The sequence below is a fragment of the Rhinichthys klamathensis genome, unplaced genomic scaffold, assembly GCF_029890125.1.
Source record: "Rhinichthys klamathensis goyatoka isolate OS25496 unplaced genomic scaffold, OSU_Roscu_1.1 h1tg000325l_1, whole genome shotgun sequence".
In the NCBI taxonomy this organism is placed as follows: domain Eukaryota; kingdom Metazoa; phylum Chordata; class Actinopteri; order Cypriniformes; family Leuciscidae; genus Rhinichthys; species Rhinichthys klamathensis.
In genome coordinates, this window is record NW_026606840.1 from 3,599,954 (window position 1) to 3,616,302 (window position 16,349).

Genomic DNA, 16,349 nt, shown 5'->3' on the forward strand with positions numbered 1-16,349 from the left:
AAAAAATATATATATATACTGTATATATATATATATATATATATATATATATATATATATATATATATATATATATATATATATATATATATATATATATATTTACAATTGTAAGTGTCAGGGGGCTGCTCTGACTGTGATGTATAGGCCTCCAAATGTGTGTTTTCAGGGGGCCAGTGTGTAGGAATATCCCAGGATCTAAAAACCTCAGAGGGCTGCTCTATACATCAGTGTAACCTAATTTTATGATCCAAGCTTGCTGGGGAGACTTGTCAAGCATATAGGCTACATGTATGTACACTGTAAAAAAAATCATGATTTGTTATCACAATTTTTTTTCTTTTGTCAGATCAACTTAGACAATTTATGTGGTTCAGATAAGAAAATATGTTGAGTTTCTGTTGACCAATCCGCCTTCACTCCTTTTTTTTTATTTCAATGAACTTTGAAATTTTAAGGCATTCAGTTTTTTAAAGTTAAACCAACAATATATATATATATATTTACAGTGTTATACATACCCCCCTCCCTCAATTATTATTATTTTTTTTAAAAGCAAACATGCTTAAATTCGTGTTTTCTTACGATTTTAAATGTTTCTTTTAAACGGCATCATAAAAGCTATTTTAAAGTGGGGAGAAAAAAAATAGATAAACAGCACCAATGGCTGTCCAAGGATTAAAGATGCATGGGCATTTGATAATCCAGGGTTAACCTGTCACGAGGCACGTGTGTGATGTTCAGGGGTTAAAACAAAGATGCGCACGAGAGAGTCGCTGTTTCCCTCCACAGACACGTTGCGCTCCACACAGTGCACTCGCTCATCTTTGTAGGACCTCAGTCAGTGGTCGTGTACACATACTTTGCATCGTCTTCTCTCCACGGAAGCTGCTCTTCAGCACCCGGCGCGAGAACAATTCCACAACTTCACTTCACGTGCTTGAGCCGCCACGCGCTCACATTCACATTCTGTCACATTCATCGACGGTAAGCTCACGCAAGACAACCTCTGCCTGACTGACTGTCTGTGAGGCGGAGAATTAGAGAGAGAGAGAAATAAAGAGAAAGAGAGAATTTCTCCTCACCGAGCTGCTTATTTTCTCTGTCAAGCGTGTATCATCCGCTGTGTGGTGAAAAGCGCAGACCTGCGTGGGACCGATTTCCCGCCGCTGCAAGGAGACACCAACCGTCCTCTGAAAGGTAAAAGTTACCTCACACCTCTTCAATGTGATGTCTTTGTAGGTTATGCCTGTTTGTTCTTTCTTTTTTCATTTGTTTACATAAAGACAGCTAGACTACACATTTACCGGTATGTAAAGTGACAAACTCATAGTCACACGGGTGGTAGCCTAGGTATTTTCAACGTTTACGAACACCAGTGTGAAATTCGTGTTTACGTGCAGAATAAATGGTCATATTTGAATGAATTATTAGAGAATTGTATTAGATATTATTAATCAATCTCATATTACTCTGTAGCTCAATTAATCGTGTCTACGTAATACCTGTTGATTCCCCTCATAACACTCATTAAACTATAGCCTATGTACATTAGAAACTTCCTAGAAAGAAAGAAACAAACGAAAAATGTTTTACATTCCTGAAACAAAACATTATTGCAGATGATAGTCTTTGCCCAAGTCGAAATACCTGGAAATGGGCAAAGAAAACAGGTACCAAACAACACAATTAAGGGATCAATAGGGTGATGAGACAGCTGGGAAGAGAAAGTGAGAGAGAAAGATAAGGGTTGGGGGATCAGGTGGTTGAGAGGGGCAGAGAAACCAAAAGAGATGTTGTAATTAAGGCTAAATGGGGGTGAAGAGACATCAGAGAATGCATCCAAGCGGTAATTTGTTTTTTATTGAATATATTTATCAACATTAAATGACTTTTTTATTTTGGAAACAGGAAAGTAACTTTAGCTTGGGCTGGCCGCATACATAAATCTGATGATTCAACATAGCAGCAAGCAGCTGTTGTGCTCATGAGGGCAGGGGTAGTTGATGGATCATGGCCGCACCACACTCATTGAAATTGATTATCAATATGCATCATTTGTTTTCTTTATTGCACCTTTCCTCATTTAGAAAGAAACTCAAGAATTTAATAACATCAGTCACTCACTATGAGTTCTGGGATATATTATGGCTTACAAATAATTACCATTTGAAATTCAGTTTTATTATTACGTTGTTTGTTTAGAATCAGTTACGCTTTACTTTTCAAATACAGCTCATCAATGTGATCGCTCAACTGCTGCTAAAAAGCATTATAGCGTGTTGGAAAAAATATGATGAAAAGCATTGATTATTGCTCTCGACACACTCTAGCCAATACCTTCTGTATATCTAATGTAGGCACCAAGTATATTTAGAGTCAGGTCACACTGTTTTGGACTGTACCTTCAAAAATTGCATTGCAAACCATGCTGCATGTTACTACTGAATGCGTTCTAGAGCAGCATTTGTATTCTGAGCGTTTGTGACCAAAGACCCTTTCATGACCCTTGCAGTAGCCATATAAGTTCACAAGAGATAGTGGTCTGATCCATTCCTATGAAGTTACAGACATTCGCACAAATCTCTTGAGTGTTACTCAAGATTGAAGCTTTATCAACTGCTCAGGTGTGCCAGCCTGCAGGAGGACCTCTGAAATGTGTTTAATTGCAGCTGGAGATACCTATAAGGCAGAGACAGCAGATCACTTATTCGCTCCAGCGGTGTGCTGATTTAGGGGTGTAATTTCTTAATTACACTTCTTTAATTAAAGCACGGAAGGAGGTTATTGCATTGTTCGACTTAATTCTCTGTAAGTCTTTTCATTCAAAATATAACTCAATACCTTGGGATGGTGCCTGAGTTTTTTTAATGTCAGTTTTGACATTCAATTATTGGTAACTCTTCAGAATAATGGTCCGTCATTAATAGGGAACGAAGTAATACAGGACAACTGAGTAGTCCTACATTAACACTACATGTACTACTATTAACTAATAAGGGAAAAAAGCTTAACTAATCAGTTTTAGGAGACAATTGCTTATGTCTCAGACGGTTAATAGTGTTAGTGGTTAGTGTTGTGATTAATAATTAATTGGTAATTCTTTATAATTTGTCGTAGTTGGTTAATAGTTCTTAATGAGGCTAATCTCATTTAGTAATTATTGATTACATAATAAGGAACTTTCTCAGTCCTAAATTTGATATTACGTACTGATTAGTTAATCTTGCTTACAAATTAGTTAGGCTAATAGTAGTAGTTAAAGTGTTAATGTAGTACTACTCATTTGTCCTGCATTACTTCCTGCGGTAACACGTTACAATAAGGTTTCATTAGTTAACATTAGATAACAGTACAATGAACTGCAATTCTACAGCATTTATTAGTTCTTATTTATTAATTTCAACATTTACTAATACATTTTTAAAATCAAAAGTTGTGTTTGTCAACATTAGTTAATGCACTGTGAACTAACATGAATGAACAATGAACAGCTGGATTTATAATTTACTAACATTAACAAAGATTCATAAATACTGTAACCAATGTATTGCTCATAGTTAGTTAATACATTAACTAATGATAACAAATGCAACCTTATTGTAAAGTGTTACCCTTCCTGCAAAGTTACCTATTAATAACAGATCATTATTCTTAAGTGTTACCATCTTTCATTCTGATATAATGATACAATAGACAATTGAGAATAACACGCAATGCATCAGTTTTCCACAATCAAGCTGTCTAGATGAAAATGGCAGGTCTCTGTCTGATCTGTAACAGGGAGGTTTGTTTTAAACAAAGAAAATCTGCCCGATGTATTTGACTTTGGCGACCTCACGCCTCTGGTTTTCTACAGCCCTCTTTGTTCTATCCTGTTTGTGCGCGTTAGATTTTTTCTTTCCTGAAAACTCAATAAATTCTTGAAATTAAATCCTTTTCTATAGTTATCAAGTGGTTCAAAAGTTTTAAGTCTGTTCTCTAGTACATGTCCAAGTGTATTAAGTTTATTCAAAACTGAAGCTGGACATTAAGTGAATGGACATATTTAGCGCTTAATATTCTACTTTTCTAAAAGTTTCTACACTACTGAAAGTGACAGTCCAACATTCCAACTTGAACGTTTAAGTCAATGGAAGTTAAGAGGTCCTATTGAATTGCCTTGTGAAGGTTTGCAGTGATTTGAATTTTTTATTATTATTAGCTTTTTAGCAGACACATCATCAAGCCAGAGACTAATTATTCATTGTAATTATTGTTGGTTTATCATCAGGTCTTATGCATTTAGATAAATGAACTAAGCTCAAGGAGAAGAGCCGAGCAAAGCTTTACATTTGCGGGACTGAGAAAAAAAGAAAACATTGCGGTTTCATTTTCTGTAGTTGAGGTGAATGGGCTGAGATATCGGTTCATAGGTGGCTGTCCCCTGTGAGGCACTTTAATGAAGATTCATGAAGCTGTGTTTTTTTAAAGGATCAAAAGCAATTGAAAGGTACCGTAGGTCAGACTAGCAATAGATACATTTGAACATTACGTACACATTCCTCTTAATTGAATTAATTATTCTTGGAAATTCAGGTTTAGTTCAATTTCATGTTATCTTCATGGTCAAAAAAAGAAGGAAAAATATTAAATTTTCTTCTTAACGGAGGCTTCATATCGACAAGTTCACAGGTGTTAAACTTGCCAGAAATGTCAGAGCGTAGGTGGCTAACCTTGATAAAAGGATGGAGAAGAGGGAGTGTGAAATGAAAGTTTATGTGGCAGACTACTGAGGAGCTCTTATTCCATTAAAAGTCCAACATAGATATGAAACATAATTCAGTGGAAGGTCACATAAGATAGTGACCTGACATTTCTTCAGTGCCGGAGGTCACCTCAGCTTTAATATCGGTACAATGAAGTGTCCAATGTTTTCACATGCTGCTTGTGACTCCAAAGTGACAGGACACTAGGTCCACAACAGGTGGCTGTGGAAAATCTCGGAGGGAAAGTGAAAGGACTCCTGGAAGGTCAAACCAAAACACTTACCAAGTACGAGTAAAATTAGGCTTTGTCAGTATTACATGATTTAATCTAAATGATGCACATTACTTGCATCAACAAAGATCAGGACGTCATTCAGATTAAGTTAAAGGCATTCAAACCGTATGCTAAAGAAAACAGAAATATGTTGATTTTTCTGTTGTTTTTGTGACAGGTGCAGTTTTACCATGAGACGGAAACAGTCATCTCGTATATTATAAACAGTCATCTCGTTATACTACGAATAACTGGTGCTGTTTCTTACTTATAATAATAATAATTTAAAAAAGGGTAACACTTTGCAGTTCACAATTAATAAAAATGTTCATGTACACGGTGGATTAACTAATGTTAACAAATACAACTTTTGATTTAAAAGATGTATTAGTAAATGTTGAAATTAACATTAAGATGTATACATTCTGTAGAAGTATTGTTCATTCTTAGTTCATGTAACTAATGTAGACTAATGTTAACAAATTAAACCTTATTTAGGTCCCTATAAAATCCGTTTTATTTTTCCCCAAATTCCGTTTTTTCCATTTTAATTTTTGGGAATTCAGTTTTTTTACCCTACAGTTATTTTAGTTGTAAAAAGAGTGTGCCTTTAATGTTAATGATTAAAATGTACACAAATAAAATAGGAATGGCCTTAAATTTATTGAGGTAACAGACATTTACTCTTACTTTTCAGCACAAATACTGCATGATGCAACATAACACTGCACTCTAAGTACTTCAAACAAAATATGGTTATGAGCTTTAAACCGTCCAGTAAAATAAATTATATTAGTTTATATAAGTTTAAATAAGTCACACTCTGTCTCTCTCTCGCGCACTGTTGAGCGCGCTCTCGGACACACTCGGTCTCTCCTGCGCAGTGTCACTTTGCTTTTGTCCAGTCCGGCACCTCATAGACAGACGTGCACGGGTGTGTGTGTTTGTGTGTGTGTGTGTGTGTGTGAGAAAGAGACACGTGAGTGATGGAGAGACGGAGGGAGAGCAGGGAAAGGAAATGTAACTGATGTGTTTTAACCCCTTAACTGTCACCATCCCGGTAGCGGGATATTTAAGTTTACTTCAATATTGTTCTAATAAATCCTAATCTAATCATGGCAAACTATATATCGTTGGAAAGGTCTAAAGGGGGTCGCACACCGGACGAGAAGCGCAGTGCAGCGCCGCGCCACGTCTAGGACAACTCCAGGTATCGCACACCGGACGCGCACATTCTAATGGCGCGAGCACAATTTTGAATCAACTCCTGGTAGAAGAGCAGCACGATGTGTGTTTTATCTTGATTAATTTTTTTTTTTTTTATGTTCATTGAATAATAGCTAATGTTTGAACGTTAATCAAGTAAAAGTGTCTATCACGTTGAGTCTGTTATTTTGTTGTAACGTTATCCGTTGTCTAGGCAACTATGTCACATAATACAATAGTATTTATTTAGCTAGCGTTTAGCTAACCCGAGTGAAAACAGCACGGGGTGAAGCCATGTACATTAACGACGATTTGAGACAAATAAATGTAAATTTAATATAAAACTATGCAAATGGCGCTCTGTGCCGCGGCAGGGTTTTGAACAAGGTCCTGAGCCGTAGCTGGGCGCCGCGGACAGACGCCGCATGACGCCGCCGGTGTGTGTACACTCATAGAGAATAATGTGTTCGAATTTAAAAGATGTGGCGCTGCGCGACGCGGCGCTGAGCTTCTCGTCCGGTGTGCGACCCCCTTAAGAGTCAAGAATACATATTTGTTGATGATTTTGCAGAAAAATATATGTTGGAAGAGTAATGGATTAATATATAACAAGAGTGCGCATCAAAAAAAATCTGTATCATTACAGGTGTTTTCACCTTTGTAACAAAAAGTCAACAACTACACTTTTAATCATTCAAACTTTGATTTGCATGCTAAAAGTTCACAATAAAACATATATAATCTAGTATTTGTCAATAAAAAATTGTAAAATAATATTATCCTCTAAAAAGTATATTATATATATTATCCTCTAAAATATAATAATATCTTTTTTATCACCTTTTTTATTACATCACATTAGGGCTGGGCGGTATGACGGTATATATCGTTACCGCGGTAGAAAATGTCAACCGTAACAGATTTTTTTATTCCGTGTATACCGCGAAATGCAAATAAGTGGGCGTGGTTAACTTGGATGCAGCATGCGTGAGACTGAAACACTGAGAATTGTAAAAAGAAACACGGAGAAAGCAGATCAAGAGGATCCACAAAGGAATTACATTTTCTAAAGGGTTGTTGTTGTTAACGTGATATTTTCGGGGGAAAAAAAAGGCGCAGCAGTCACTAGAGCAGTGCAGCACCCAGGCTACAGAGTGCACGCTCGCAACGGGGAAAGCTGGACAACAACAGTTATCAATATCGTAACGAATAGAAATAACCTTAAATAATGTATAGTTATCTACATCTTTCCGTCTCTTATGTATAGTTTTTAAACACGCAAACAGCTTGCCGCCCGTGGTAATGAACAACCTGCTTGTTAAAGTGAATGTATAATCCTGTAGCCTATCTGAGGCAAAATTACTAAATATGCATCGCGAGTTATATAGCAGCTATTTCTAACTCCAAACAATTGGCCACCGAACCAGCTGATAAAATCTTCCTTTGATTCGATCCGTGATTACAACTTGACACTCAAATTAACCGATCGCATTTGACTGATGCAGAAGACGCGCGCGTGCACACGCACTGAGGGAGCGCGGTGTTCACCGTAATTTTCGTTCATTCATAATTTTAATGTTTGTTTTGTGTTCACCGGGTTATGGTCAAATAATGACGCAGTTACAAGGTGTGTATAATTTTAAACTAGGCTACTTAGTCAACACTAACAGTAGCTGCTGTTCGGTTTTCAAACTGCTGCTCTCCTGCTAGTCACTTCTGAACTTCTATTGATTAAAGCCGTTAAAGCGCAGGGTGACGGGTTGCCAGATATCACAAAAAGAGCAAAACAAGACCCTTAAAAACGCAGTGTAGCCTAAGCAGACATGGCAAAAATGTACCGGGGAACACATTTAAACAACTAGTATTACTATCCTACAAAATTAAAATGAAGTAACTAATTTATCATGAATAGAATAGTTCAATATAAAATATTCAGATATTATAAACTGATTGATGAAGTAAAGCATAACATGATTTTGAAAAATGAAACACTTTATTTAAAGTTTAATTGCACCTATGAGTTGTATTTAATATCAATCAGTTGGGGGCAGTTTATCTAAAAGTTGATGAGTGTGTTTTGTTTATATTTAGCTATCTAAATAGTTTACCAAATAAATCATTTACCAAATAAGAGAAAAAGAAAACAATGTGAAGTACTTTTCATTTCTAAAGTATTTGGGTTTATTTATTATACAAAGCCCTTTTTGTCGATTTTTCGAGAATAACTACATATATAAATATCTATATCGTGAAATATATTGTTACCGTGAAATAAAATGAGTCATACCGTGAAATAGAATTTTGGTCATACCGCCCACCCCTACATCACATATTTTAGTAGTTATCATAAATTAGGTCTCGTTTGAAAGCTTACGAACTCAGAATTCATCCTGTGAAAACTGTTTTGAAATTGGATGTTGCGTTACCATAGAAACGGTACTCTAAATTCTTTTATCAGGCTCCTCCCCTTTTGGGCATCATCATGTTTCATAATTTATGATCAAAACCTTTTTTAATCTTGACAAAACACATATTGTCAGAAAGGTCTGAGTCTCAATGTTCCATATTTTGTGGCAGAAGTGATATTTGGACAGAAATTTATTAACATGTCATGGCAGAATGAACACAATTAAATTAAATGGAATTCAATGTCACCCGGTGGCTATTTCTGGTATTACGCCTAAACAAAATCTCATGGGAACTTCAATTTTTGTGATATCAACTTCAAATTTTGAACACAACTTGGTTAGATATATGGCTTTGACTTTCTGTCATTTTTAGGCTGAAACCTATATTAATTTATATATATTTTAATAAAAGAAAAAATATATATTTTATTATATTTTCATAACAATAAACTTAAACTTCAACAACTTTTATATAATTTAATTCTATTAATTTATTCCACTACAACAATAATCTGCCAAGTGTCGTCTTTTAAATGAGACCAACCGTAAGTCTTTAGTCCAAAGGGTTCATGAATTACAAGCGTTTAAGTTTGGGTAGTGCATTTTCACATCAATTCTCAAAAAGGGGGGTGACAGTTTAGCGTTAAACAAAATGAACGAAACGCAATACGAAACGAATGAACGAAACGAAACGTGTTGATTCTATGGCGCACCTCCACGAATTAGTCTATGTATGGGAAACACTTTATAAAAGTCACGTGTAGTGATGCACCGATGTGAAAATTGTGGCCGATACCGATAACCGATATTAATATAGCTGTTTACCAATTTCGATATCTCTGTATAGAAAACACATAGCGAGGATTAGGGCTGCACGATATTGGTAAAAAATTACATTGCAATATTTTATTTTTCTGCAATATATTGCTATATAAAAAACAATTTCACCAGATGACTTGAATAGCTCTATTTGGAAAGAATGAATCATTCTAGAATGACTGGGGTTGTTTTGTTATGGAGTAAATCCGCATAGAAACTAATATTAATAGAATGTTAACTAATGTAGTTTACTAGACTTTAATAAATAAGAGTTCAGTGTTGGACATATCAGTTGTTTTAACCATTCATTAAAGTGAATTGGTTCAAAGGAGTCATTAGTTTGCGAATCGGACATGTCATTAACGGACCACGGCACACGTTGTGTGATTATCCAGGCAGTTTAGGACATCGCACAAGATTTGTCTCAACACAGAAAACATTTCATCACTAGACAGATTTTTTGTTTTGTTTATTGAAAGTGTGGTTTATGTCATCTTAATGTGTGGAAAGCTTTTCAGAGAAGATAAGGCAACGTTATTTTAGCACAATTCACAACCAGTGGTAGTTCAGAAAAAAAAAGTTCGGTCTTCCGACCTTTTACCATCGTGTATTCTCAAAGATATTCAGTCAACTCGATTCATTAATATCCGCGAGGGAGGGAGAGAGAGCAAGACAGTTTGAAGACGGCGAGAGCGCGTGTGACCGGGGCTTTCACTCTCTCTGCTCGTTCTCTCAGTTAAACAAGCGCAGGAGTCAGTCATCTACATCACTCACCGGTCAAATAAGGCTTTGGCGGGACAAAAATACGCCTTAGTAAGGCAGACAGAAAACAGCGCGTTCCAGTCTTCTTGTGCTTGATATTTAAACTGACAGGACTCGCGCTCGTAATGTATGCGCTGGTGCAAAAACAAACATCCCCGGCCCCACACTCACATCTACACGCACGTCAAATACACAGGAATGATTATCGGCCTGTTCACATCGGCACGAAACCGATGTGTAAAAAATTGACCATATTGGCCGATTTTATATAGGCGGCTGATATATCGTGCACCACTAGTCACGTGCGAACTGCTTGGCTTGGTACTGAGGGATTAGCGTCGAGTTTCTTAACTTTTTCGCCGATTTGCTTCCCCCTGTCTGCATTTTCCCCAGAGATACGTTCTTCTCCCACACAAAAACAGAATTTCATTACAAATATGTAAAATTCCGCGAATTTCCGCATTAACACTAGATTCCGCGTTAATTGGCCAATTCCGCAATTCCGTCCTCGATTCCGTGATCTCGGAAATTATAGGGCCCTACTTATTGTAAAGTGTTACCAAAATTGAAATAATAATTATAACCCAAAATTATAATTTTGTTATAAGGACAAACATATAGCTAATAAAAGAATGGCTAATAAGAAATTGCCATTGCCTAACAATTCTGGACCATAACTTAAAGAGCATATTGCAGGTTAAAAAAAAAATCTAAATTAATATCTAACCTTGTATGAAAATACCATATGAAAAGGTAATGCAGGATTAAAAATGTTTTAAAACGACATAAGGGCACACATTTAGTAGATAAAGTGAGCGTTTCTTTGACTGCTCGTAAAAACCGTTTTTTTTCAGCATCGCGTCATTTTACGTCACCAGAGGGAGGGAGCCTCAGTAGCGCAGATAGGTTTGTATTCAGTAGAGCGGGTAAATTTGCTTTTTTATACTCAGAATGACTTTTTGGAATGTAAAGAACAACATATTATACAGTTATTTGTTTTATTAGGAAAATACCATGTACATAAAAAGAATTGGGCTTTTTTCACGTTTTATAAATGACTTCACATTATATGTACATCTTTTGGAACAAACAAACTAAAAACAAAAAAGCAATGAAAACATGTAATGCTTTGAAAGCACAGGATTTTATGTAAAACTTTTTTTTGTATTTTTTATTTCCTGGCAGCTAATGTTAATGTGATATTGTGAATATGTAAAACCTCTTGTTCTTGTGGCATCGAATTAAAAAAAAAGTCAGTAAGAGCGGTCGTGAATCAGTGTTTTCGGTAGTTTTTATATTTTAATTTATCATCGTCATCATTGTAAATTATTGTGTTTGTGGAGGTTGCAAAAACTCCGGCCTGTCAGGACATCGAGTCAGGTTTCCTAACAAGAAAAGGGACGGTGCTGTCTATCGTGCCTGTGTGCGGTTTGTGCAGCTGTAGAGACAGGATTTCTCTTCCGCATCGGCTTCCAAAAACGCGATCGTGTGTAGCGTACACCAGATCTGAGGAACAAAAACGTGTATATCAGGAATAAAAATATCTATCTGTCTCTCGATGAGCTAAGTTATATTACGTACCGTTAGTCTGGACGGATATTAATGAGCATGACATACGCGCCTGATCAAAGCTTACAGTTTATTCTGTTATTGGTAAAATCCAATACTCCTAGATGACCAATAATAGCTTTGCTATTAACTGATACGATGCTAATAATCGATATACACCTCACATTTTACCAAACAGAATGAACGATGCACTGTTAACTCTATTACACTATTAATTAAAACTCACAGTGAACAGCATTAAATATAAAAACACATATGCCTTACCTTTTTGTTGCAGTGCAGTTTTTATTGCAGTGGTATCATGTTTTGCCGACAGCACTACAGTCCTCATTTTTTTATTGCTGCTTCCATTCTCCTGTCCTGATTGCTATTATTTAATTTCTTCTTAAAAAAACATCCAGGGAAGATTGAATAGGCCTGTTCTTTTAATGTTTACTCAGTATCTGACAGCTAGGCTAATCAAAAATACGCGCGATTAAGTGATGCAATAAACTGCGGCTGCGCACACTCACTCCACACAAGTTTTTTTATAATAATACTTTTGCAATAATGTGTGTCTCCTCTGACCGTTGTTCTGTCTAACATTTAATCCTGGCCTGTCCCTGCTCTCTCGGCAGCATAGCAGGCTCATAATTGTAAGGCTGTCGTCCGTGGTCTGTCATACGAGTAAGTCCGAAATGTCATTGCGATCCATTGTTTTCCTGTTGTTTGAATGGTTTGAATCGACCGCTCTCCCGCCCGTTACGTCACGCCCGTCACGCCCATTTTCAGATGCGGAAGTAAAATTCTCTCACAAAAACGACTCCAGAAGCCAATGTAACGTATTTATAAGTATATTTTAAAGAAAATCTAATTACTACATTGTTTTTCTATACATTTACTCGTTGGGTCCTCTAACCTGCAATATGCCCTTTAAACACTTTAGTCAGATAAAGTTAGAATATAATAAAGATTTAATGGTGATAACATACAAAAAACAAACAAACACAGTTTTTGATGCAATAAACTGGGATTTTAATAAGGTCTTCACATGAGGATTTTCACAAGATAAAGAACACATTTTTCGGTGTTTTGTGGCCTGACCTCCAAGTGATGAGTAGAAACAATGGAGCTGTTATAATTGTTCTTATTCATTTATTGCTTTGGTTTTCTCTCCGAGCATTCTAAAGGTTCCTGTTGATTTGTAATTGCTCAACTTCCTTTGTAATTACTAGTTGGTTGCACAAATTCAAAAGAAGGCAGAGAACATTCCGATTTCTCTGTGTGTGACTGGCATGCCTGCAAACTAAAATCAATATGGTTGGCAATGTATTGCTCATCCCCTACTCTTCCCAGAATTTCTAATGGTGGATTTTCTGGCTGTGATTTTATTTTTTCCAGCTGCAGAAAACTTTCTTTTATTGTTACATGGTAGCTTTTAGACTGAAGAACAGATGACACATTGATTGATGTCTAAATTGATGATTCCCCCCTCGTTCCCTTCACTTACAATTAAGGGCATCAGAAAGAATAAAAGCCGGATAGCAAAAGAGTGGCATCTGTGATGGAACTGGGAAGTGAGAAATGACCGGCAGAGTGAACTGGGATTGACTAGGAGGTTCAGAAAGACAGCATTACTGATTTGAAACAGTCTTTGGTGGGTTTGAAGAACACATATTTGTGTGCTATCAATTTATCTTTTTTAATAATACACAGTTTTATTTTATTTATTTTTTTAAAGTATTTTTTTTGTATCAGGGAATAGCATTGTATATTTTGGTAATTTTAAGCTACTCGAATACCCGACTTATAAATATACCGAATTCTGGAGTGAGTTCTGTTATTATAGTTCTGTTGTGCTATTTTATTTTTTAAATGTTTGTGTAATTGCCACAATCATACGTCTCGATATTGTAGTAATCTGATAAAAAATAATCCTTGTAGAAAGTAGAAAGGTGAGAGAGGACATTCTGGGAATGCACACTTGATACACTTGGTCATCTGTGCTCCTGTGCAGACTTGGTTCACAAAATACATAGTGCAACTGAGGCCATCCTTAAAAATATTTTGGTTTGCAGTAACAGCAAAAAAAAAAAAAAAAAGGGTCGGTAGGTAGGTCTATATTTTTTTTTTTCAAAATTCAATGAAAAAAAAAAGGACAATTTTGGTCATGGTGATTACGTCGGTATGAATTTAAACAAATTTGCATATCGTGACGCCACTGACAGTGTCTTCAACCCATGCCTTTGGGCGCACCATTGCGAATCTCATTCTGATACAGGTTATAGACAACAAACAATTTGAAATCTTTGTCAAAAAACATGTTTATTGCATTAATTCCAGCTGCATTCATTTGGGGAAAAAGAGTGGATTTTCAGAGGGACTAATCTCACCAGCGCCGCGCCGACCAATAAAACAGCGCATTTGGCACTATTCGTTTAAATTGGACCTATAAACATCTGCTATTATTAACGGAAATCAGTGAGGTCAAATGGCTAGGCGCATATTATGGAATGGTCGATTTTCTTTAGTGTAATTTAGTACATTTCGGTATGGGATGTGCTGTTTTATTGGTCAGCGCGGCGCTGGTGAGATTAGGTCGCTTCGCAAACACTTCCTCCCTGCGCTGTCGAGTCTGTCGCGCTCGCGCGTCTCGGTCCATTGAGCCACGCAGATTAGCTACATGTCCGCGCTGCGCGAACTCTGTAACACCCCGCCGTTTCGTCCCACTTTCGGTGTGCTTGGCTTCCCATACTTATGTGTGTTTGTCAGAGCCTGCCGTTGCTGTGTGATGCGCGTTCGCGGCGGCCATATCGTGACGAGCTGCTGGACGCGCTCCGAGAAAAGGCCGTTAACATCTATTCCCTATTTGACGATTAATATATGTATAGATGTTAATCACCTTAATTTTCACTGCGTTTGTAGTCGGCGCCATATTACCAGAGAATGATATTATGATATTACCGGTTAACAAACACAGACCGGAAGTTAACTTCGGGCCAGCGCGTAACCCCGGCAACGCGCGTGCGTTGGATGAAACCGTCTATTTGACGATTAAGAATTTCGAATAATGAGCGACTAAATGTAGGCTCACACAGACGTATTTCACAAGCAGCCGCGCCGCAGCCATCCTCACCGAGCGCGAACCATTGACAGTGAATGAAACGAAGCGAACGCACAGGCCATAGTGTGACATGCGTAAACCAATGGTGTAAACATAATCATCATAGATGACGCCACGGGTTTTTATTTAAAAGAAAGAACGTAGCCTGCTTACTATAATATAATTGATATTTTATTGCATTTGTATTAGTTGTTTGAAGAGTAAAAAAAAATCGATCGGTCTTAATGCAAATTTACAACCGGCAAGTCGGTCGGACTAAAAGGGAAAAAAAATAAAAAATTGGGTCGGTCCTAAATTGACAGGGTCGGTCGGGTTACGGCAAACAAGAATATTTTTAAGGATGGCCTGATTATGAATACTAATAAAGAATAATAATACTGGAAATAATATTAAACAATATACAATTTTAGTCTTCATCCTGCTTGTTCTTTATGTACATTTACACAGTAGTCTGCCAGCACAACAGTGGATGAATATTGTTGATGAATTTATGTCATAGACATCATTAATCTTGTAATATCTTCAGTCTGCTGACATTATATTCTGCTGCTGGTGTTCTTCATGTGACAATGTTTAAATGCAATGAATACTGTATGTATTATGCTTGGTATTGTAACATTTTACCAGTATGATAACATCCGTGCCATGTAGTATCTGACACTGATACTATGTTGGTAACGGTACATCTTGGTGTCAGTTAGGGATGGGCATTCGATTAAATTTTCTTAGTCGATCGTCGGGAGAATTAACGATCGACTATCGATTAATCATTAATATTTTTATATTCATTATTTATTTAACTTTTTATAAATTAAAAATGCAATGAAAATACAAAAATACAGCGTGCTTTTCCTCGATGAGATCTTTATTACAAGATGATCAACTTGTAGCAGTTAAACTGGACGTTCGGTTAGGCTAAACATGAAGATACAGTAGCCTATGCGCTGCGGTGCTCAACGGAACCTGCAGCTGCGAGTTGGCGTTCTTAAACAGAGACCCTCGTTTGTTCCAAAAATAATTTTAAAAATCATGTTAAACAATAACTTAACCAAAAACATCATAATAGTTAGATCGGATAAGGTTTTGTCAAAATGTAACTCAAAATTATCCAAGGCACGGAGTCGAGAAAGAGGGTGAGAGAGATTTGCCTACAATCAAGGCTAGCTTGATTAGACTACTTAACAAACAACCAGTAACTCACTTCTGCCCTAGTCTACTGATTTTTTGTTGAGAAAGATAAGCATGTTGATGACATGATCTGGGGTCAGACGCGACCGCAACCTGGTGACCGTCAAGCCTTGACTCTGCAGCGCGAGTCTCCGCAGACTGCGCGCGCGCCTCCCCAAACGGACGAGGCGTTTATACTCGACGCGCTCGCCTGTGAAACAACACCGAATACCGCAAAGACGTCATTTTTGCCGCGTGCACCTTCGTGCTCGTGTGGACGCGTCGAGTGTAAA

The 16,349-nt window shown here is 36.9% G+C and overlaps 1 protein-coding gene across 13 annotated transcripts in view; it reads left to right on the top strand.

Moving 5' to 3' along the window:
• The first annotated feature begins 833 nt into the window (after window positions 1–833).
• The window catches only part of tenm3 (teneurin transmembrane protein 3), a 685,400-nt gene continuing 669,884 nt past the window's right edge, over window positions 834–16,349 (top strand). For 4 of the 13 annotated variants that reach the window (XM_056271754.1, XM_056271758.1, XM_056271759.1 and 1 more), the window contains exons 1-2: window positions 834–987; window positions 1,111–1,200. The gene's annotated coding sequence lies outside the window, so the exon portion shown is untranslated. Of the gene's footprint in view, window positions 1,201–16,349 lie in introns of all 13 variants that reach the window. The other 9 variants (XM_056271760.1, XM_056271761.1, XM_056271762.1 and 6 more) reach the window with 4 other exon arrangements.